At 40.3% G+C, this 23867-nt stretch overlaps 1 protein-coding gene and 1 long non-coding RNA gene across 15 annotated transcripts in view; one reads left to right on the top strand and one right to left on the bottom strand.

Annotated features, from left to right (window-relative positions):
• The window catches only part of RNF19A (ring finger protein 19A, RBR E3 ubiquitin protein ligase), a 55863-nt gene extending 39807 nt beyond the window's left edge, over positions 1–16056 (bottom strand). For 6 of the 14 annotated variants that reach the window (XR_014159495.1, XR_014159496.1, XM_081874156.1 and 3 more), the window contains exons 1-3: positions 15438–15702; positions 15169–15253; positions 11892–12041 (exon numbers count right to left, since the gene is read on the bottom strand). The gene's annotated coding sequence lies outside the window, so the exon portion shown is untranslated. Of the gene's footprint in view, positions 1–11891; positions 12042–15168; positions 15254–15437; positions 15705–15858 lie in introns of those variants that run through there. The other 8 variants (XM_081874159.1, XM_081874162.1, XM_081874158.1 and 5 more) reach the window with 8 other exon arrangements.
• A 711-nt stretch (positions 16057–16767) lies between these two features.
• LOC309349089 lies at positions 16768–18546 on the top strand. Its single transcript, XR_014159686.1, has 2 exons — positions 16768–17866; positions 17898–18546. It is a non-coding gene; the product is annotated as an uncharacterized lncRNA (long non-coding RNA).
• Positions 18547–23867: the final 5321 nt, after the last annotated feature.

The following is a 23867-nucleotide window of genomic DNA, read 5'->3' as shown; positions in this document are numbered from 1 at the left end:
AACCTTCAGTTTGCTAGTGAAACTAAATTACTGTGTCGCAAAATGATGCATGTCTAAAAAGTGTGTCACCAACATGTAAAGTTTGGAAAGCTCTGGTTTAGGGGGTTGAAGGAAAAGGAGGACATCCTAGGAAAGAAACACTCCTGTAACTAAAGTGACTAAGGTCTAGCAGTTCAGCATAAAAATACAGTGGTACCTCTGGATGTGAACGGGATCTATTCCGGAGCCCCGTTCGCATCCTGAAGCAAACGCAACCCGCGTCCGCAGGTCGCCACTTCCGCGCATGCGCGTGACATCATTTTGAGCATCTGCGCATGTGAGAGCGGCAAAACCTGGAAGTAACGTGCTCCGTTACTTCCGGGTCGCTGCGGAGCGCAACCCGAGAATATTCATCCTGAACCATATTTAAACTGAGGAATGACTGTAATGCAAAATTAAATACTATAAATTTAGAGCACAGTGCTTTGTTTGTTGTTTTGATTATCTCTTTAGCTTGGTTGACTTTTGTGCACAATGATACAAATTTGTTATTGTTAGTTAAAAAGGAGAATTTATGCCTTGGACAAACGCAGTTCCCACGTTTTTATTCTCAAGGCTAACAGCTGCCACAGCAACAACCCAAGTTACCTTTGTATATTTGAGGAATACATGGTAATGGAAAGAAATTCTTCAAGCAGTTGAAGTGGGCTGGTAATACCAGAAAGACTGTACTCAAACCCACATGGTGTGTTGTCATACATATTAACATTTTAAAATTCTGTTAAATCATTGGAAAGTAATGTTTAAAATCTGAAGAAAATTGAGTTTCTTATTAAGAGATCAGTTGTCACTAACAAATGGTCTGGTAGTGGCATTTTCCAAATAAAAGTGCTACAGTGGGAAAGGCCCAGAGAAATCTAAATTGGGACTTGGCCCAAATTCTCTCTCTCAAATTATTCTATGGTTCACCAATGTGCTATATATTCCTTAGGTAACAGCTACAAAGGAGCTGAGAAGTTGCTGTTAGACAAGTTCATTTGCCAGTCATCACTAATTATTCGGCAACTTCACACTTCCTCTCAGAGAGCTCATTCTCAGCTGATACAGAAACATACTTTACCTAAAGCAGAAGCATATAAAACTTTTAATTAGCTGGCTGTACATTTAAAGTCTGACATTCGTTTTTTCTTTCTGTAAAAGCAGTTGAACAGGAGTGTTGTAAATTACTTTAATAGGGCATAGGCCTAGAACATTTTTTTTAAAATAAGCCCCTCTTAAGTATTGATATTTCCTTTCCCAAGTTATTCCATCTAACTGTCCACCCCCATATCTAATAATGGAGCTGAAATGAATAAATGTGGCTAATTTAGCTGGAAATGTACGGTAAACGATGTACAAAATTAGTAAAGTAAATGTATGCATCAAAGTTATTGTTGGCATTAGCATTACTACAGATACAGCATTTGTTTTCACTTTTAATGCTTCAGCAAAAATGAAACAAATGTTTTACAATGCATGCAAATATGAAACATGATTTACATGAACTGTGATTAACAATCCTTCAAGGCACTTAGCAGGGAAAGTTCCACTATTTATGCATCATCAACTAGCCGTTGTTGTTGTTGTTTTTGTTAGCAATTCCAATAGGTTCACTTTTATTTATTACTTCATACAATATAGTATGAACTAGCACATATTAAAATTTAATTTGCACCTATTTCAATGATGTGAAATATGAATCTCTCCCCCCCCCGCCATCATATATCCTGCAGAAATAGGCCACAGTTCCGAAACCTAGAAGCTTTTAAATGCTGCCCAACTATAACAACACTTGCATGAACAATAAAAACATTAAGAGTCAGGGCACCATAAAGAGTAGCAAATTTTAGTACAGTGTAACAAAAGCTTTTACAATCTGGAGTCCACTTTGGCTGATGCATGAAATGATCTCTTAAAATAGACATGTGGGCACCTGGTTACAAATGGGGGGGGGGAGACAAAAATAGTGTTTACAGAGGGTCAAAAGGCCCGGAAAAGGCAGGGGCAGCAGTAGATATTAGGGTGTGTGTGCAAGGGCTTCAAATCTGCCCTATATATCATCATCTCTGCATTTGTAGTCTGATTTTTTTTTGAGTCACACTTTGTTCTGTAGTTCAGCTCCTGAGCCACTCTGAATGAAATGAAGTTCTGTGTTTTCCCATTCACTATAATGTGGAATCTATAAAATGCTCATAATCCCCCCTTTTGGCTGAAGTGGATGAAATTTATATACAAAGGAGCCCCTCCAGAGTGGATTAAGACTTCCAAATTGCAGACAAACTGCTACAGAGCCTCAAAGGAATGTAGGATTGGGGGGGGGTGGAACTTAACTGAAACTTTTAACCTTTCTAGTTTCAGCATCTGCATATTCCAGGCAGGAAACTAGGACTCCAAATCAATTTAAGCATCAGGGAATACAAGAGTACAGGAAACAAAAGGCATTATCCGACTTCATACAGAAAAGAAAATTAGCACAGAAAGGGGAAGAGAAACTGACAAAACAGCCCCACCTAATTTGCACTCTACAGGTCTGTGAAATATACATTTTAAACCCAAGGATGGGGAAAGATAGAAGAACACCTTGTTGATATTTAACTGAGCTAAATAGTAGATATCACATTCTAGCTGATTTGTTGAAAATTTTTAAAATGTAAACTAAGCAGCACTAGAAAATGGCTGAATGAAAACAGGTTTTCAACATGGAAAATTTTGAACAATCTTCAGGAGGTCACCATAAAAGTTACTACATATTTGGAAGTCAATACTGAAATCACCAGACCCTTAGCTTATATTTTCTATACTATGTTTGCTGAATTTAATCTTTACCCTGAACAGTATTTTTATAGGTTTTAACTGAGAGGCCATAAACTCAGAGAATACAAAAAACAATGTGTGTGTGAACTTATGATGTATTAAAGAATGAGCACAGAATTTCAAACGTTGTCAAGCACTTTCATTAGGATTCCATGTATGACCAAACACTGATTGATGTGAACACTGCCACTGTTATCTAGTAATGCATACACCTCTGGTCATTACTACTGTAGGTAGCACACAATCAATAGCTACAATTAATTTATTTTGGGGGGTCTCGCCTGCTGAGTAATGTGAGCTGAATAAAGCTGCAACATACAGCTTGGGTAAAGGAAGTTTGTTTTTGCTAACCCTGCAGGAGACAGAGCCAGTGAATTGCCCAACTCTCAGGAGCCTACAATTTCTCCCATTCACTTTGTAATAATATAGTCTCTCTCACACACAGTTAATGTAGTCTTCTACAGTTACAATTAATTTTGTTTGTCAAACACATAATGCTGGCGTTGGTGATTCCCCGGGATAACTACCATTTGGGATAACTACCATTTGCTCGGCAACTATCACTCTGCATTGTGACAAGCACATTGTTACTCTCCTGCCCTTGCATAGTCTCCCTTGATGGGTCTGTACCCATACTGTCCTTGGAGTCATGCTTGGTGCAAAGATCATATTTACTGTATTTCAAAGTGAAAGACGTTGAGTCAACAGAAGAGTCAGTCCTCTTAACCCTCGTCACATTTCCAAAAAGATGCGAGTGCCTAACAGCTTTTAAGGTTTTGGAAGAACCTGCCAATTGTTCATGTTTGAAAGATACAGCAAGTCTTACCAAGAAAATATGCGTTATTGAGAAATTACTTCCAGTAAACGGGTAAAATGTAGGCCACATTAGCAATCTTGTCTTCGAACTGCTTGCATTTCATATAACTATCTCAATAGAGAGGGAAAATAGCTAGCAAGCATACATATTTTTAAAACAATAAAATTAAATGCAGTCTCATAAAAAGAAAGGGATAAAGTGCCCTTTTTCAGTGGATAAATCATAAATAAAACTTTAACTTAAGGCTTTTGTTGTTAAAAAAAAAAAGCAAAGAGGAGAAAGCATCTAAATGAAGTTGTGTGTGAAGAACTGGTTTTTCCACAATTGCAGCATGTCCTGTTTGGGATTTCCTATTTTCCTGGGGAATTATATACAAGAACCTACAACACTATAGGTAAAAACTGGTTATCATACATCTTCATTGAAAGCTTTAAACCACTTAAAGGTAAAGGTAAAGGGACCCCTGACCATTAGGTCCAGTCGTGACCGACTCTGGGGTTGCGGCGCTCATCTCGCTTTATTGGCCAAGGGAGCCGGCGTACAGCTTCCAGGTCATGCGGCCAGCATGACTAAGGTGCTTCTGGCGAACCAGGGCAGTGCACGGAAACGCCGTTTACCACAACTGGACCTAATGGTCAGGGATCCCTTTACCTTTACCTTATGCTGAAAAACAGAAAAAGAACTTTCCAGGGGAAATTGTTTTGTATTTCCAGGGGAAATTGTTTTGTATAATTAGAAACCATTTTAAACATTTTCATCTCAGCTTTCCATTAATTAGGGTAGCTAACAAAGTGCATATATGTGTAATTTCTAGAAGAGTTAGCTTGACTGTTGATTTAAAAATATATATTCCTGAGTCGTTGATTCAGGCTTGTTTTAAAGGACTAAACAGGAAACCTCTTCAGCAATTCAACTAAATCAGGGGTAACAACCACAGCCCAGGTCAGGCACACAAAGCCATTTTAAATGGTGCACAAATTTTATTCAGCATTAGGGCACTAGGCCAGGGGGACTTTTCACCCACCCGTGCCACACAAGTTAACTGAGATTGTTTCCTCATCCTAGGCGAGTTAACAGTGGGTGCAAAGGCACTCCCAGGAATGCCTGGTGGAGGAAATCTCACACAGCAGGGAAGGAGGCAAAGTATTCTGCCCATTACAGTTCTGAGGCCTGTGAAGACATAAACCTCTCCCAGCTAGCTTAGTGCTGTGATGAGGAACTTACTCCATAGCAGGGCTGGGCTGAAAGGAGGGGCTTAAACCTCCAAATCCAGCTTTAAACCTCTGTTCTCAACCCAGTGCTATGAGGAGAATGAGCATGGCTTGTCCCAGCATGTGTTTGTGTGTATAAGATATGTGCACTGTGTGTGTACGTTTGTGTGCAGTATGCACACACAATATGTTTGATGGCCACTTTGGCCATTATGACTGCTGGCATGCTGTTCACAGAGGACTGACCAATCTTGAATGTGGCCATGAGACGGAAAAAAGTTACCTCTCCATAGACTAACTAAGTCCAATAATTTTTAACTAAATAGAGTCATGGGTAGTTGTATCCCATTGCTGGCTATGCATCTGCTTATATAGTACAAGATATAGAAACTGGTTAACCATTTCTGCCATTTGTATTTGAACATTACAGCTGACATGATATGAAATTATATTTAATGTGCCTTATTTAATAATCTTCTTTAAAGTTTGATGCAAATTGTTAGATTTCTTACTCGCCCTTCAACATGAGGTTCTAGGGTTGGTTGCAATAATTTAAAGATACAATATTTTAAAATAACGAATTACAATTCAGAGAGAGGGTGTCAAGGGCCAAGGTAAATAGATGTCTGGGAGATGTGGCAGTGGTCTTTTGACCATCCATAATCCATTTAAATCTCCAGAGCACAAAACAAATCTGTTAACACTATCAGAAAACAGTATTAGATTAAAATAGAAATAATCTACCAGAAAACATTATAAGATGCTTTGTAAGTATTTATTTATTACTAAAGCCAAACAATTGTGCTAAGGCTCTCTGAGAAAAAGGACCGTCTGAAACATGAAATGGGATCACAATATGAAGAGATAATTATCTACCAAGATATTTTAAACTGCTACTTTGTTCTTATATATTTTCTGGTGCATGACTTTTGAAGCAGGTGAGTAATATCCTGTTCTCTTCTAATGTTGTACAGGACTAATGCCCGAATCCAGAGATAGCCTGTTGTTACCTGTGACTATGTACACAAAACTATGCAACTATTCACGTATGAATAGCTTCTAGAAGAAAGCATCTAAAATTTGAGACACACTGCTGCAGAACCAATAAGGGAGACTCATAGCCCAGGAGTTAAATGAATACTTAAGGATGAACAAAGATCAGGCCTCCTTACTTGCACTCATCTCACCATTTTCAGAGTGGTAGGTTCATAGCTCCAGTGCTTTTAGAATTTGAAAATTGGAAAACAAAAAAGGGACAGAAATTTTCCCCACAATCAACAGACCTTTATAACTACTTGTAATATATTTAAAAATGGCTGAAAAATAGCTGGTTTCTGCTTTTGGCAGCGTAATAGCTGAATAACAGGAAATGGTTCAGACTACAAAAACAACTGTTAAAGTTAAAACACATGCATTGGAAAGCATGTGATTCAGCCCTGGAAAGAAATGATTTTATTATGGGAAGTGCTATAAATTTCATCTTCAAGTGTTGAACATGAGAAAGAATATAAGCAAGTCAGTAGAACAGAATTACTTCTAGAGTCAAATATATGCTGCTAAGCTAACAACTAAAAATATCTAGTTGCTAATATGGAAAAGATAAGGAAGAAGTAGCCAATACTAGTTTGCCCAAAGTGAATAAAAGTTTGCTACAATTCAATTTCTATTACTGGAAGAGATACATTTCCTTTTTTATATTTTTGCTCTGAAGTTAAATCTTTTTAGATAAGTGGATTCCAGTTTATCTGGAAACAATTGGTGCCACTCTGGAAAGTCCTAAGGAATAGGAAGGGAATGTCATCCACCAGCTCATACAAATTCCTTTAATCTTTTAAGAAGTGTATATTGGGTTATGTGTGATCGGTGAACTTTGAACACTATTTTAGTACCTACTTAAATCCTCACATGTATAACACTAGTAATTACAATGCACTATTGACATTATAAAGTGACTACCATTGAGGCAGTCAATGGGTGCATCAGCTCCATGGATGTTGGCAACATGGCAGGAGACAGAGCCAAGGAAGCTATAAATACATAGATTTCCTAAGAATACTAGACCAAATGATACAAAACATCATTCATTTATTCCAAAGACTTCTAGTTCATCAAAAGCCCCCAAAGTAGCTACACAACCTGCATAGAAGGTAACCTCCTAGATAACACAGATGCTCCTTGATAGGGGTGGGGAACCTTTTTCAGCTTAAGGGCAGCACTGTTCTAGGCAACATTCCAGTGCCTACATACCACTGGTATGTACATACCACCTTGCCTAGGATCTTTTATTATTACAATAATGTTTTAGTATTATTATTTTATTACCTCTGTCAAGTTTTAAGTACTGAGATTATTAATTTATCTGCATCTGGTTATTATTATCTTTCTCCCTGTCCTGACCATCCCTCCGAGGTTATATTTATACTTATAATCTTTCAATTTGGCTGGTCTATTCACTTAACCGACCTGGAACAATCTACCAGAGAAAAGGCCGCCGCCCATGGGACAGAGGGTCATGGATGAATGATAATCCAGCTTCTACCTAGGGTTTTAATTGGTCATAAGATTTTATGGTAACTATATTCGTAATGTATTTTTGTCGGTGTTTGTCCTTTGATGCTATGGCCTGTCGGCTACACAAATAAAGTCTATTCTATTCTACCACTGGTGGATGGGGCCAGAGGTGAATGTGGATGGACAACAAGTGTAATTTTTACCTCTTTACAGTAGGCTAGTTTCTACATACAACTTATGCCCTTCGCTATCGTCCATCTTGAGAGGGAACCACTTGAGGGTATTCTCCTGGGCCTGAGGTTCCCTACTCCTGTTCTAGAAATATTATTCTTATGGCTCTGTTATGATTGCTGAAGTTGTGTTTTATGGTGTATTTGTGTTGCCATTGACTGGTTTTAAATTTTGACCTGAATGTTTCAAATATGTACAACACCCAAGAGAAACTTTGTTATCAAGCAGCTGATAAATTAATGGCTAAAGGCTCAAACCCTTCGGAAGGGATAAATGGCCTATTGGGGGATCAGAGCAAAGCAGCAGACGCATGCAATTCTGAAGCCCAAAATGCCTTGGCACCTATGACCAACATGTAGTAATATGGGGGGGGGGGATTTTCCGCAGGAAGTTTTCTACTACAATATTTTTCCGTTTAAAAAAATGTTCCATTTCTAAAAGTACATTTTTTCCATAAAATTGTTTTAACATAATGAACTAATACAATAACAGTAAAGTTGCAGTTTCAAACATGCAGTTTAATATTTTAGGTTCCTAGGAATCACAGCCTGCCTATCCTTGTGCATGCCTGCATACCCATATCTCCAGCCCATTTCTGGAAATGGGATGGGATAGTAAAACTAAATGTCTAAATAATCCAACTATGCCAAATCAGATCCCAGTCTATTCAAGGGATTTGAAATTTTTCGAACTAAAGTGCACTAAAAAACTTCTTGCAACTTTTTTGCAGGGCAACAGCAACACAGTATCAATTATTGTAAGGCTATATGCTTCCTACAGTTAAATATTTTATTCATGATTTTCCTAGCAGCTTTAGGGGACTTTCTGGGTTTTGATAATATAAACACACTGATACTAAATGTGTTAAAAACCTCAAGTGAAAAGAGATATGAAAATCTAAAATTTGCTTAATATTTAGACTCAGTAAGCCCTTGGAGATTCAAGTTTGGAACTCCCATTTCCAAAACGGCATCATGGGTAAATATTTAAATCAACAATTGACAGAACCACACTAGCACATGCATAAATGAACCAAATTTTTGTATGGTATTACTGTGGGCTTCATATAGGACCCACTGACTAGCAAATAGTATCAGGTGCTGGGATCCAGGAGATAGCATCCATATATTTCTAGAATAATCCAATGAACAACTGTATTCTTATTTTAGGTCCTTCAACTAGCTGATCTCTGCAATTTGTTTGATTCTACTAACCAGAAAGAATGAACATTTACTTCCCAACTCATGAAGTAATGACAGTTTGTACAGTAACTGATATGGCTTATGAAAAAGTTCTGGGCCCAATCTTTAACCAAATAATCTTGCCTAATATTCCTGCACAAAGACAACCAAACCAAAAATCTGCCTGCCTCTAAGCAAATATAATTCTGAAGTGTGTGCAAACTACATGACAAGGTTCGGGTTATGTTCCTAGCTTGTATAAAAGCTCTATATATTTTAATTGCTATAGCAACCATATTTATTAACTTGCTATATTTGTTTGACTGCCCAACATGTTCTCTAGAGGCTCCAAAAATTAAATAAAATGCCATATCAAGAACACAAGCTAACCAAGATGTTTGTTCAGGAAATGTTAAATTTCAAAATGGAAAACTTGATTTAAAAACCAATCCAGCCTGTTTCCAGAATGTGCAGTGTCCTCCATGCAACATTTCATTTATGTAGAGCTTCCTCCCAAAGTTGCTTCTTCCTTCCCCAAATGATCCCCCTGCCCCCACATAAGTACATTATATTCCAAGATAAGATGGTACAGAAACAGTACTACACACATGGCCATTAGAAGCATACATGTAATTTTACAATTCATTACAGGGTCATTAGGGAACTTCCACATGAACACCAAAGTCTTTGTACAACAACTGGAAAAAAAAAACCTCTATGACATTAAGGACTTGCCAATGAGTCCTTATGGATACCAATTAGCCAAGCAAGTTTGCATGACAACCCTATACATGTCTACTCAAAATTTAAGTCCCACCGAGTTACTCCCAGGTAAGTGTATAGGATTACAGCCTTCAGTGTCTATAAAAAGAGAAAAACACCATTCCAGAGACTTCCCTCAATAATAGCAGTTCATATGTAAATACAAGCATACTAAAAATAAACAACTGAAACATCCTTACGGGGTTAGGGAAAGGCAAAATATTTCACTTAAAGTGCAGTGACTCTCAGAGCATGAACAATGAAATACAAAGCCATTTTTACTGTGAGAGTAGTGATAATTGTTAAAGCAAAACTGAATAATATAACTGGATGCAAGAAACATTTTTTTAATAAGCTAAAATAATTACTGATATGCTAAAAAGCATAGATTAAAACTGCAGAGTGGAAGGAAAGGAGGACCTTTTTCTGCCTCCCCACTTCTAGCTACTCTCTGAAGACTGGAGACCCTCTAAAGAATATCAGGGGGGCGGGGCAGGGGAAGGACCAGAGTCCAGACCATGTGAAAAATGAACATAATATTTAAGCTGCAGTTTATTCATTTTCAGCTTCGTATCCTTGTTATTAAAAAAGTGTTGCTGCACCCATAACTTAGGTTTAAGGTGCCATTTAGCCCCTAGCTTTCATATCTGTTTCTAACACTGCTTTGTTCTTGAAACAAAAAGGTGAACTTGATCCAAAATAAGTTTTTAAAAATTCTAGACAATTTTGTCTGTTGGTTGTCCAATATATTAGGCTAGAGTAATTTTTAAATATCTGAATGCCTCAGTTTTTTCTAGTGTAAAATAAATGATGTTACTGTACTTCTATTGTTGTGATAAAATGGAGGTAGGAAATTATATCATCTAACCTGGATGCATTCAACTCAAAATATTGCCATCACATTTCTACTGTGACATGTAGCTTTTACTGTGCAGTGTCTCTTTCAGAAAAGCAACCCCTTTTCTCTCCAAAGCAGCCTCCAGGGCACATCCTTTAAATGTACAATTATTGAAGGGATGGAACAGGAGCAAGGTGGCCATAATAATGACAGTTTTTTAAAAGGCAGGCTTACGTTGTGTTATGCCTGCCAAAAAGGTAGGAAGAATTTGGTAGAATAGCTCTATGCTATGTAGATAAAATAAGCTGCTATGTAGAAATTTTCCCTATGGAAATGTACACGAAAGTTAAATATGATTAACAGGTAAAGGTAAAGGGACCCCTAGCCATTAGGTCCAGTCATGGCTGACTCTGGGGTTGCGGCGCTCATCTCACTTTATTGGCCGAGGGAGCCGGCGTACAGCTTCCGGGTCAAGCGGCCAGCATGACTAAGCCTCTTCTGGCGAACCAGAGCAGCACACGGAAACGCCGTTTATCTTCCCGCCGGAGCGGTACCTATTTATCTACTTGCACTTTAACATGCTTTCGAACTGCTATGTTGGCAAGAGCAGGTACCGAGTAATGGGAGCTCACCCCGTCGCGGGGTTTCAAACTGCCGACCTTCTGATCGGCAAGTCCTAGGCTCTGCTGCCATTTCCCAATTCCTAAAGGAAGTCATCCCGTCTTTTTGCTGAGGATCTCTTCAGGACAGTATCTTTTTTCCAGGGAAGGAAGTTATACAAACACAAGGAAGCAAATAAATCCACCATATCAAAAGGTGTTATTAAAGCCCCTACTAAGTTACTTACAAGAAAGAATTGTGTATTTAAATATTTTTATTAAAAATTAGTCTGATTTGCAAGCATCATACATTTCCAGGGTTGTGGCTACACAAGGGTAAGAGTGAGTTCAGTTTTGTTTTCTTTCACCTATGTGCCCAGGACTTTCCGCCTTCTACAGCAGAATCTGACACTGCCATAAGTAAGGACACAGAATACTGGATGGGAGAGACTTCTATATCCATACAATATTTCCTTTTGGTGATATATGCCACATGGATTTGCTTCATGTTAAGAATGTTCCATTTGTAGGTCATAAAATAATTCTATGCCAGGTCAGATTGCCTAATGACAGATTTAGCAAAAGTCTTGAAAAGGTAGCAGCTTACATATTTATCTTGCAACTTGCAATTTAAGGAATTATGTTTATTGCATTAATGCTGTGCAAAAACTGAGCTATAAAGACATAAGAGGTTTTTGGTCTTGAGAAGTTAAAAGTGAAAGAAAGCAGAACAGCTAGAAAAAGAACAAAATGCAGGTGGCTTAGGAATCATATCTTAAATAGGAATCGTATAGCTGCAAAGCTTGGCATTTATTTAACACAGTTTATGTGTTTTCAATACAGAAAATAAAATTTATTAATTTATGGAAAAATGGAGTGATATATACAATGCAACTCAAGAGTCATTACCTTCTTGGAGGAAATCAACCTCCATGTGCCAGTCAGATGTACATATTAAGCCAAGGAACCTTAAAGATCATGCTCAATCTTATAATGCTGTCATCTGTTGAATTAGTCCATTATATCTTTTGCCAACTAAGTGAAAGTGGAACTTAAGAGCTGAAATACAAACAAAAGGAGAAAACAGCATTAAGCCATGAACAATAGAAGGAATCCCCTCTAACAATACACAAAAGATGTCTTAAGCAGAAGATGCAAATTCCATAGGAAGGAAGGAGAGGGTGGACTGGAGATGGTGTAATTTTATACATCAAGGAGACCAAGCTAGATATCCCCAAAAAGGGTGGCCACCTTCACAGAACCAATATGGGTAGCAATACCAAGGGCAAAAGTGTGATTCAATGCTGGGGACGTACTATGATAACCCTGACCAAAATGCCCACGATGATCTTCAGGTGGCTAATAAATCAAGAAAGCCCCTAAAAGACGACCTTGCTGTAGTAACAGGAAACTTCAATTACCCTTCTAAAGACTGGATACATGCATGTTCCACTTATGACAAAGAGGTAGAATTTCTAGATCCCTAAATGTCTGTGTATAGGTGCAATGTGGGGTGTATGGGGTGTCAGCAGAAGAGTAGTACCTTTGTGGCTCCCAGAAGCTGTCAGCATGTGACACATCCACAATGCTGAGAGGGGGCCCTGTAGAGGTCACTAGTGCAGCAAAAACAACGTGTGAGGCAGCAGTTTTAAGTTACCAGTCTCTGCAGCCGTAGCAGGTGCGGTGATTGTCCAGAAGTTTGACTTTACCCCTGGAGACACACTCCATTGTCAAAAATGACTGTACCTAAAATAGTTGGTCATCGAATGAACCAGAGGGGCAACAAGCCTGGACTTTTACGTAGTGCTCAAGACTTGATGCAATATGTGTTGTCAAGCCAACTAGCCACAGCAACTACACAGTGCTTTCAAATTCTATATATATGTAAGTGGACAATTGCCAAAAAAATCCAACACTCACACCTGACTTCAAAAGAGGAAACTTCTTTAAAAAAAAAAAAGAGGATTGGTAAAAAGGAAGTTGAAAGGAAAAGTGAAGACCATCACATCTTTCCAGAGCACCTAGGGTTATTCAAGCTACAAGTAGCTAGAACGTACGTGGTACCGCAAACAACAAAAGGCACCATGAAGGCCAAAGGGATGTCACCATAATTAATGAGCAATGAAGCTTTTAAGAGGCAAGAAGACTTTCTTCAGAAAATGGAAGCCCCCTCCAAATGAGAACAAAAGGGAACATGAACTTTGACAAAAGAAATGCAAACAGACAACAGTGATGCAAAAAATAATTCGAGTACAGTGAATAGCTAATGAGAACACTTTGTTCTTTCACTGTTTAAGTAAATCTATCTTAACAGGCTTAGTTCAGAATTCTAATTTTACTTTTATGAATTTGAACTGATGACCAGTGATCATAGACCTATCTCTCAATTTTCAACCTAGTATTTAAAAGAGAAAAGCTATAGCTCAGTAGTAGAGCACCTGATTTGCATATAGAAGGCCCCAGGTTCAATCACCAGCATCTCCAGGAAGAGCTATTAAAAGCTGCTGCCTAAAACCTTAGGGTGTAGATAATGCTGAGCTGCCTTTTACTATGTCAAACCATTGGTACATCTATTATCCACACTGAGTGGCTGCAGCTCTTCTGCATTTTAGGCAGAGGTCTCCCCTAACCCTACCTGGAGATGCAGGAATTGAACCTGGGGCCTTCTATATGTAAATCAGGTGCTCTACTACTGAGCTATATCCCTTCCCCTTCAAATGCCAGTGCCTATGATAATTCATTTTAATCAATTTCAAATTCATAAGACTAAAGCTGGACTTCTAAACTAAGCCTGTTAGTTTGGACAAATTCACTGAAATAGTGACTGAATGAAGTGTTCTCATTCACTATTCCATCTTTAACATGTTAATTAAGACAGTTAATCTGTTTAGTCAGAATCTGCTTATCATGAACACTAAATACTTTATAGTGGGTAAAAGTAAGAACTAAAATACCAGTCCTTCTACTTGCACTTTTTATAAACAACAGTTTTTATTTTAAAGAGAGACTAAGAGAACTTCAATAAGGTTCTGTGGCTATGTATGATTAGCACATTTAGTCCTACAATTCCACAATCCCCTCCACAAGCACCCTCTGACCTTTGTGCAACTCTCAGTGACTTTAACTGCACTGATGTGACACACCAGTGCCTACAAAAATGTTTTACATTAGCAAATTCTGTGTCCACCAAGTGGAAATAAAGGTGGATTGTGGTAGAAGTTATACTATTGTCAGTCTTCCCCCACACTTTTACAATCAGCAGCATTTCAATCTGGGCACTGAAAGCACACACTGAAGTTTTGGTTTCAAACCAAGAAACTAGCGAAAAGATCCCTCAGGCAGTACAGTTGTGGTTGCCGTTGAAATACTATGGGGAAATTCCACATTACTTCATATTGAACTCTCGGTGCAGTTCATTTGATCAGCAACAGCTCTCCTTTCATTAGACCTAAGCTTTTTAGATGTACTTCTGATGCCTATGTAGCTCTCAGGGGTTATTGTTAAAGCTCCCATGTCCACTTGTATGAAAAGGATCCCACTTCTGCAAGCTACTAAGCTGTGCTGTTATTCATTAAAAACTTTTCAGACACTGGTATCACCCAAGTCAGCCTCACAGGAGTTCCAGGCATAAGTAGTGAAATGCCAGTCACCACCTACAGGGTGAGTTGCATTGTAGTTGCCTTTTTCATTTTTTAAATTCAATACTCCACTGAGAAGTACTGTACCGTTCAATAAAGTATTTAAATATGTCAGACTGCCCTTTGAACACAAGCTTCTTTAAAGAGATTACATTTAAGGCTACCCAGCTTATTCAACCGCCCCAAAAGGCAGGATAGGGGAGGACGACGGAATATCCACATTCCCAATAAATTGTAATCCGAGGGGAAAGGGAAGAAGTAGCAGCAGCAGTAGCAGCACTGAAGCCTTTATAGGACAAAAGTTAGCTAGTCTCTCCCCAATTTGGAGTGGATGTGGAAAATTTCTCCCTCCCCTGGGAGTGAACTTCCTCGTAGTTTCGGCTGTGCGTGTGTTACTGTGTCTTTCTAACGCTTTCGGTTTTACAGAAAGCCCCATTTCTGACAGAAAAACGGTTCTATGTCACAACTTCTAAAAGGGGTCTTTAATAAAAATTACTATTTCTTTCACAGATTCCGCCCCCCACCCCACCCCAAGGCGGAGAATGTACCTTTGTTTTACAAGAAGGAAGTGCAAATAGAGACGCTCCGAAGCTGTATGAGAGAAAGGAGAGGGCGTTTTTCCAAAGTGCTTCCCTCAGAAAAAGAAAAAAAAAAAACTTATTGGGGTGTGGAAGCGATCGAATATGGAGTTTCCACCTCCCGAACCCCACCCCGAGTTTCTCCTCGGACTTTGCCCGCGGAGTGGATGAGGGTTTCAAAGTCTGTCCAGTATTGCCCCCCCCCCCGCCCCGGGGGTGGGGTGGGAAAGAGAATTTACCCGGCGGCTTCGGAGAACAAGGCGGGCCCCACGGCTGGTTGCTGGCCTCCCCCCTCTGGCGGCCCAGCCGGGGAGCTGAGGGGAGACAATGGCCACGATGACTTCACCCTCCAGCAATGCGAGGAGCAGCAGCAGCAGCAGCAGCAACGGCCGCCGCCGACTAATCCCCTCGGAGCGCCCGTGAGCGGCGGCCTAGGAGGGACCCCTCGGTGGAAGCCTCCCCCCCCCACCTTCAGGCGCCAGTTCGCTCGGGGAGCCACTCCCGCCCGCCCGCTTCCCTTCCCGCTTCCCTGACGGGCGGCTTCTTCGGGGACCCCTCCGCCCCCCCCCCCCGCGACCAACTGCCGACACCTCGAGCCCTCACGGCAGAGGCCCTCGGAACGTCAAGGGACGCCCGCCTGTCCCTTCCCTTCCCCAATACCTTTTTAACTCCGCCGAGGCGGCAGCAGCAGCAGCAGTCTCCCCCTCTCGACCCGACTGGGCCCGGCCCGGCCCCGCGCAGGAAGTGCCTGTGAGGAGGAAAAAGAAAGCGGAGCGTGTGAGGGAGGCGGGCAGGCGGGGGAGGCGCAAGGCGAAGCGAAGCTACCAGGCCCCAGGCAGGGCTCGGGTTGGGCTTTGCCCGGCCGGGAGGAGGCTTCTTTCCGCCTCTCTTTCTCCCCCTGCTGAGATCACAGACGAGGCGGGGCCGCCGAGCGGTTGAACCCGGTGTCCGTCCCGCGGGGGAGGAGGGAAGTCTCGTGGATGTGGGGGGAGAAAGGGGCAGGAGGAGGCGGCATTTTTATCCCCGCGCCTTGGAGGGCGGAAGCTGCTCCCGGTTCCTTTACCTCGCCGACGCCTGAGAGGTAGCAGCCGCGCTGCTCTGCCAGGGGATTAAGCTCACCTGGCGCTCGCACACCCGGAGTCTCAAGGACTAGGGCTGCAAGCTCCTCCACGTATCTGTGAGTAAGCTCCATTGAATTCAGTGGGGTTTACTTCTGAGTAGGATTGCTCTACAAGAGGTTTTATTGCGGCGTGTGGCCCACCCCCCCTTTTTTTTGGCACTGGAACCCACTCCTGTCACAGTCTTTTAGCCTTGACGGTAGGTGCCCCCAAATTATTATTTTTAGTCATTTACATAGTAATACCTGTTCTTTATTTAGGCTTTATTTATTGCCTTCGGCATTATGTCAGATGAAAATTAGTGCACTTTTAAAAACACGGGGGGGGGAGTGCTCTCCTAAACATGTTCAGTTAGACGTCTTCCCCTAATAGGTGGGCTTAGGCATCCATGGGAAAAGCTGAATTTTTGCTTGGTATGCAACTTTTATAGTATTCCTGGGGAAGGAGGATTTAGCAATCTAATCCAATGTAAAACAACCTAGTAAAGTATAAAATGCCCTATAATACATTGAATTAGAAGAATAAAAGAAAACTTATCTTACTGAAGAATTATGTGTAGTTTCTTTTACAAACTTTATACTGTAGGGTTCTTTTCCTATTTTCTAGTAAAATGTTCACAAAGGTTAAACTTTGGTTTTTAAACATCTAAAAAGAAATAGGCACTTTCCTACTCCACTGGTTTATACCCAGATTATAGAGTGTTCCAGGATGCAGATAGGTGTTCCTATGTTTCAATACAGCTCCACAAAGAAAAAGATAACATGCCAGGGAGAAAGCTGAACTGAGGCATTCTCCACACAAGGGAGTTTTGTTTTAAAGAAGAGCATTCAAGCAAGTCAACTTCTACCTGTTTTTCCCAGCAAGTACTAGTCACTGGATTCTACTGGATGGATTTTACTGGACCTTACAACTTTTGGAAAATGCCCTTCAGTTTTCTTGAATGGTGTTCCATGGTTGCTATGGGGAAACTGGAAATGCTGGTATGCATATAGTTTGAAATACTGTATATGTCTCTTTTCTTTCTCAATCACACAACTATAATTAATTACTCTCCTCTCTGCAAGACTGAGTGTCGATGTGGGTGAGACAACAGAAAACCCAGTAGTTCCATCATCCATAAACCACCTCCTCACACCCACATTTTCTCAGAAGTGCACTTTAATTAGTTTATAAACCAGTAGTAAGTGTATTTATTATTGGTCTCCACACTCATAATTTATGAGTAAATCTCAGAATAATTTTCTTTTATACTTCCAAACAGGCCATACTACTTCACGCCCACACTGAAAGTGTCTCAAAAATATTTTGTAAAGTTGTTCCACTTGTTGATTTTAGTTCACACACATTGTGATTCCTCAGTAAATGCATGATGGAGAATTTCCATTCTAAATTAAAGTCAACTTCCAGTAGAGAGGACTAAATATTAAAATTACACACATACCCAACTATATTATCTATGAACAGCTAATCCTGACTCTTTGCACACATCCTTGGAAGGTGTGTGAAGCTTCCCCAGTGAAGCTGGACACTTGGTGTGTTCATTGCTTTTTGTATTTCCTGTGTTCATTGCTTTTTGAACAGCCTGTGTTCATTGCTTTTTGTATTTCCTGCATGCGCACAATGACACCACACAGTGACCCTGTTTAATACATGTTCAAATCTTAATGCCTTTGTTCTTTGACAACTGCCTTTCCATAATTTCCTCCAATAGGAAAAGCTACATTTATACTGTATGCCTATTCATTTCTAAGTAACATGTAGTAATATGTGACTGATAATGCATAATTTTAATAATAACTGGTTGAGAGCAACAGGAAATAATGTAATCACTGTATCATTGAATTAGTCATATTTCTTAGAACTACCCTTTGAATTAAATTTACTTTCCTTTGTTACATGTGGCATTAACCATATGTTCATACCGAAAGCTGTATGACCCTCCACAGGCCTTCTGTTGTTCCTTACCAATCAATACACCAAAAGTAAGTTTGCATACATGGAATGCAACCTTAAACAAGAGTTGGGGATGCAACTGTGTAATAAAAACACAGGCTGTATAGCCATGCCATATGTATGACTGTGCAGTCAGATTTATATTTTTCTTGTATCATATCGACTTTATAAGGATTACAACAGAATTCAAAGTTGTTAGATTACTTTTGGACTTCATGTTCACTGATAAGTAAAAGTACAGAAGAAAGATTAATACTTGAATAAAGCAATATTTTTATGTATTTGTTGACCTGCTAATTGGATTTTTATTACATTTATTTATTACATAACATTTATACACTGGTTGATTGTAAAAATAACCTCAGAGTGGTTTACAAAGAGATAAAACAAAAAAACAGAGAAAAATTCACAACCATACATGCCAAAACACAATTTTCCTTAGTTTTCATGCCACACGTTTTGCTTCACAAATACAGTGGTACCTTGGGTTAAGAACTTAATTCATTCCAGAGGCCTGTTCTTAACCATTTATACACTGGTTGATTGTAAAAATAACCTCAGAGTGGTTTACAAAGAGATAAAACAAAAAAACAGAGAAAAATTCACAACCATACATGCCAAAACACAATTTTCCTTAGTTTTCATGCCACACGTTTTGCTTCACAAATACAGTGGTACCTTGGGTTAAGAACTTAATTCGTTCCAGAGGCCTGTTCTTAACCTGAAACTGTTCTTAACCTGAGGCACAACTTTAGCTATTGGGGCCTCCTGCTGCTGCCATGCCGTCGCCGCACGATTTCTGTTCTCATCCTGAAGCAAAGTTCTTAACCCGAGTTACTATTTCTGGGTTAGCGGAGTCTGTAACCTGAAGCGTCTGTAACCCGAGGTACCAATGTAACTGTATCATGCTTCAAAATGTAGCTTGAAAGTTTGGTCCTCTACGTTTTTTCCTGGGCATGATGAAGTACAGAAACAGATCACCAGCAAGGACCAAGGTTGATGAAATATTTTTCCTCCAAGGGAGAACACTCCATTGAAGGAATAGGCATGGGCCTATGAAACGTTCATAGGAATGCAAAATCTATAGAATTTGCAGTCCAGATTTGTAGAAATGCCTCTGTGAAGGCAAACCATTAAACTGGATTGACTAGTAATCACAGAGGCTGGATTATGAGCAAAATGAGGGGTGAGCTGGCTTGATGTTGAAGTCACAAAGTCTACATGTAGCCAGAGTCTTAAAATGTAATATAGGAGGAGACTGCAAACTCGCAGCTGCAATTCTGTACTTGCTTACCTTGCGTGTAAACCTCATGTTTTTCACATAACACCATTAACCTTTAGAGCAAATTGACACAAATGCCATGATGGCCAGTAGGTGAATACAGTGGTACCTTGGGTTAAGTACTTAATTCGTTCCGGAGGTCCGTACTTAACCTGAAATTGTTCTTAACCTGAAGCACCACATTAGCTAATGAGGCCTCCTGCTGCTGCCGCGCCGCCGGAGCACGATTTCTGTTCTCATCCTGAAGCAAAGTTCTTAACCTGAAGCACTATTTCTGGGTTAGCAGAGTCTGTAACCTGAAGCGTATGTAACCTGAAGCATATGTAAACTGAAGCGTATGTAACATGAGGTACCACTGTACAGGGAAGTTGCCTCATACTGAGTCAGACTACTAGTCCATCAAGGTCAGTATTGTCTACTCTGACTGGCAGTTGCTCTCCATAATTTCAGATGGAATTGCTCCCAATACTAGCATGGGGACTCAACCTAAAACGAACTGTGTGCAAAAGATTCACTTTGTCACTGGGCCATTGCCTTTCTGGTACCTTTCACTAGCTAGTAGTAAGACTAGCATGAACTGCTTGCTATGAAAGCAAAAACCAGAACCTTTCTGTTCAGCATCGGTATACCACGGACTACAAGGTGCTGAGGAATGCTTATTTTGCTTAAACTATCTTTCAGGAAAAACTAGCCCCTGCTTCTGAACTTCCTTGATGAATCTGGCTAGCACTTTGCCATGAGAAAGAATGCTAATGTAGAGGAACTGTTGGTCTAATGCAGGGGTAGGCAACCTAAGGCCCGGGGGCCGGATGCAGCCCAATCGCCTTCTCAATCTGGCCCGTGGATGGTCCAGGAATCAGCATGTTTTTACATGAGTAGAATGTGTCCTTTTATTTAAAATGCATCTCTGGGTTATTTGTGGGGCCTGCCTGGTGTTTTTACATGAGAAGAATATGTGCTTTTATTTAAAATGCATCTCTGGGTTATTTGTGGGGCATAGGAATTTGTTCATTCTCCCCCCCAAAAAAACAACAACATAGTCCAGCCCACCAAATGGTCTGAGGGACAGTGGACCGGCCCACAACTGAAAAAGGTTGCTGACTCCTGGTCTAATGGTACCAAACATGGAAATCCTGGCACTGTTAAGGGCTTGTGCTGGTTTTATAATCACTGACGTTAGAGTGGGCTCTGCTTATTGTCTCAACTCTTAACATTTGTTAACAACAAACTGCTAATTTCAGATACACACAAACCTATAAGCTATATGTTTTATTCACCCGCTGTTTCAGCTTTGTCATTCAGCTCCACAAATTTGTGTTGTAGCAAGCACAAGCAGAAAAATAAGTAACTCAGAAGAATTCATATATTCTATTAATAAATGTATCCTTTAAAAAAAAAGAATTCAGATAGTTCATTACCAGAGATTTCATCCTTCTGGCTGCTTTTTACCCCTATAGATGAAAGCTCCTAAAAAGAATGATTTCTAGATTAACTCAACTTACTAAAGATATAAAAGGCAGAAATCTTGAAGAATATAAGGAACTTATTAATAATCCAACAAAGGCAATGGAACTTGCTTGACATTCCCATGAATTGTGAAACCAGATTTAGACCTGAACTGTGCCTTTGTAAAGAGAGAAATGAAATGTAAATTGCCAGGGTTTGCTGTGCACAAACTTGGATCTGTATTAGCAATTTACCCACAATTGCATTAAAGTTGGTTTCAGCTGCTATGGTGATTCTTCATCTGAAAACTTTCCAAAATGAAATGTAATAATAGCCTAAGTTGCTTAGCTAAATTTTGTCAAATTATTGTTTTGGCTGAGTGATGCCCTTTAGAGCAGATTTTTCTGGTCACTTCTCTATAAAACAGGGATGGAGAACTTCTGGCTTGCAAACAAATCCTGGCCCACCAGGAGGTCTGATTTGGCCCATGAAGCTACGTTTCCCATAGAGTATAAAAGGTACAAATTTCTTGATCCAGATTCCACACACGAGTTAAAACATTTCTACACGAGTTAAAACAACTTTGCATCAAAAACAATCAGCTGAAACTATTAGTATCTCCCCTTTGTTCAGTTTGGAACTTTGAAATTCATTGGAAAATACATTTTTGAAGCTTTGTAAAAATGATAATGTAAAAATGATAGAGGTGAAGGAGGAGACTGGCACTCAAGGATAATTTATGCCATCTGCTTATTTCAGTCTGTCAGAGGTTGCCATGAGAGTTTGCTGTGCTTAATGGCATGGCTGAATCGCCTACCCTGGGATGCCCAGTCCTGACCTGAAATGTTCAAAAAAATTGGGTCAGCTTATAAAGACTATAATGAGATGGAGTTTGAAGTAGGTTCTGTCTAGATCATTTCTTTTCTGTAGTTCACATTACTTGTTTCCAACTGCCCCATCAGGTCCAGGGTCTAGTAGTAAGTTGTCTGTTCTGTTCCTTTTAAATGCACTTTAAACAAATTCTGTTGCAAGCAAATGCCAAAACATTCCTGCTGGCAGAAGAGAGTAAGGACTTCTTCTTCTTCCTTTTAAGCACAAAAGGAGAAGTACGGAACTGTCATGAAAGGTAACGGTAAGTTTGGCAACAGGGCTGTAATTAAGAGAGCAAAGAACAATACAAGTTCTGTGGTGGGGGGGATTCTGTAGGAAGGAGCCTTGAGGGTGGTGACAGCTTTGACTCCTCTACAACAGCTCTTGCTGTGAACAACATGGATTAGTGCTCTTGGGCTCTGTCTGCGCCTGCTTAAAAATGCTGGAAGGAATTGTTAAATACTGGCCGAATGCCAGCACTCAGCCAACCTTCGTAAGCTGCACCAAATCATGAGACAATTGCGTGTTGGCTATGTGCTGATGTGCAGCTAAGCCAAGATGTCTAGATTCCAGCCTGATGTGATTAAGAATGCCGTCATGCCACTGGGGCCCAGTTAATTTATTTTGTGATGCAGTAGCTAACAAGAAGATGCCGTCCCATGGCCAGGCTCCTACATCACTGATAAAATGTGAAAGCACTAATCATGTGGATTGTCTGGGTCATGTGGTTACTCCTATGCCAGCTTCAGAAACCCCCAGTTTGGGTCATAACCCTGATCCTAGCACATGATTCACATTTACAGAATTTTACACCTATTTGCTACTAGCCTGTTTCACACTTGGACATTCTTAGACCTCAAATGAGTGAGAAAATAAGCGAATACAAAACATGTTTATCATCTGTTAGTTCAAACATTTTAGAAATGTGCAGTATTATGCAATTGTCTATTATCAACATATTTGAGAGGCATTTTATGCTAGCCCTACTCAGAGTAGATCAACTGGTGGTTTAAATAACTCCAGCATTGCTGTTTCCCCCCAGAGTTCCTAAGCCTGGCGTGCTCTATGGATCTGTTGGGCAAGACAAGGGTGGGGAATTCCTGACTGCTGGTCAAAGCTGGCCTGCCAGGCCTCACCAATCTGGACTGCCAGCTATGAGCACCCACAGGATCTCCCCCCAGGGGTGGGGGCTAAGTATATATTGCAAATAGATAAATATACAGACATCCATACATTAATAATAAGCACCAGAGAGCAGTGTATCTGGTGAATGGGCAGTGCCAAGGCCTGGCTAAACATTGAGAAACTTGTATTCCAGATCTACCCTTACATAGTTTCTTAGTGGGTAGACCTGCTGCCCATCTATGTATAGATCTGGCATCCAGACATCTTTCCAGTCACAACTGAAACCCTCAGTTGTTTTCCGTGGGGTGGCAATCACTTCACCACCAGCACAGAAGACTTAAAAACAAACCAGGAAGTTGCTTCTCTAGAGTCTGGACAACGGGTGTTCCACTCTAGCCTTCTCTTTGTCTAATTAGCTGCTTTCCTAAATGTCAGCCATTGCTCAGACTTCACTCATTGACTAAAAATGCAGACAAGCAGGTATAGCCTAGTTTTTCCCAAAACAAATTTGGTGAATAGTACCTACACAATGTGTGTCTCATAACTTGCATTCTACAAGGGCTAGAGACTTGGGTTGGGGTTTTTCCTCCAAATAAAAGCTGAGAATTGGGGAGGGGTGAGTGGCTCATCTAGAGTGTGTGTGTGTGTGTGTGTGTGTGTGTGTGTGTGTGTGTGTGTTTGCGTGCACAACTGTTCCTCCTTCCCACTTGACATGTATGCTGCCAGCCTCTTCATAAGCACCATCTCCTCTGCTGCTCTGCTTCTCCTGCTTTTCAGCTGAGAACAGTCCTTTGGAAGGAGTGGAGTTTGGTGGTGAGGACCAGCTCTTCCATCATCACCAGCCAAGGATGGTGGCCGATGTAGTTCAGCTTGTT

The sequence above is a fragment of the Podarcis erhardii genome (assembly GCF_964252035.2).
Source record: "Podarcis erhardii genome assembly, chromosome: 8".
Lineage (NCBI taxonomy): Eukaryota > Metazoa > Chordata > Lepidosauria > Squamata > Lacertidae > Podarcis > Podarcis erhardii.
This window is presented reverse-complemented; position numbering and strand designations above follow the sequence as displayed.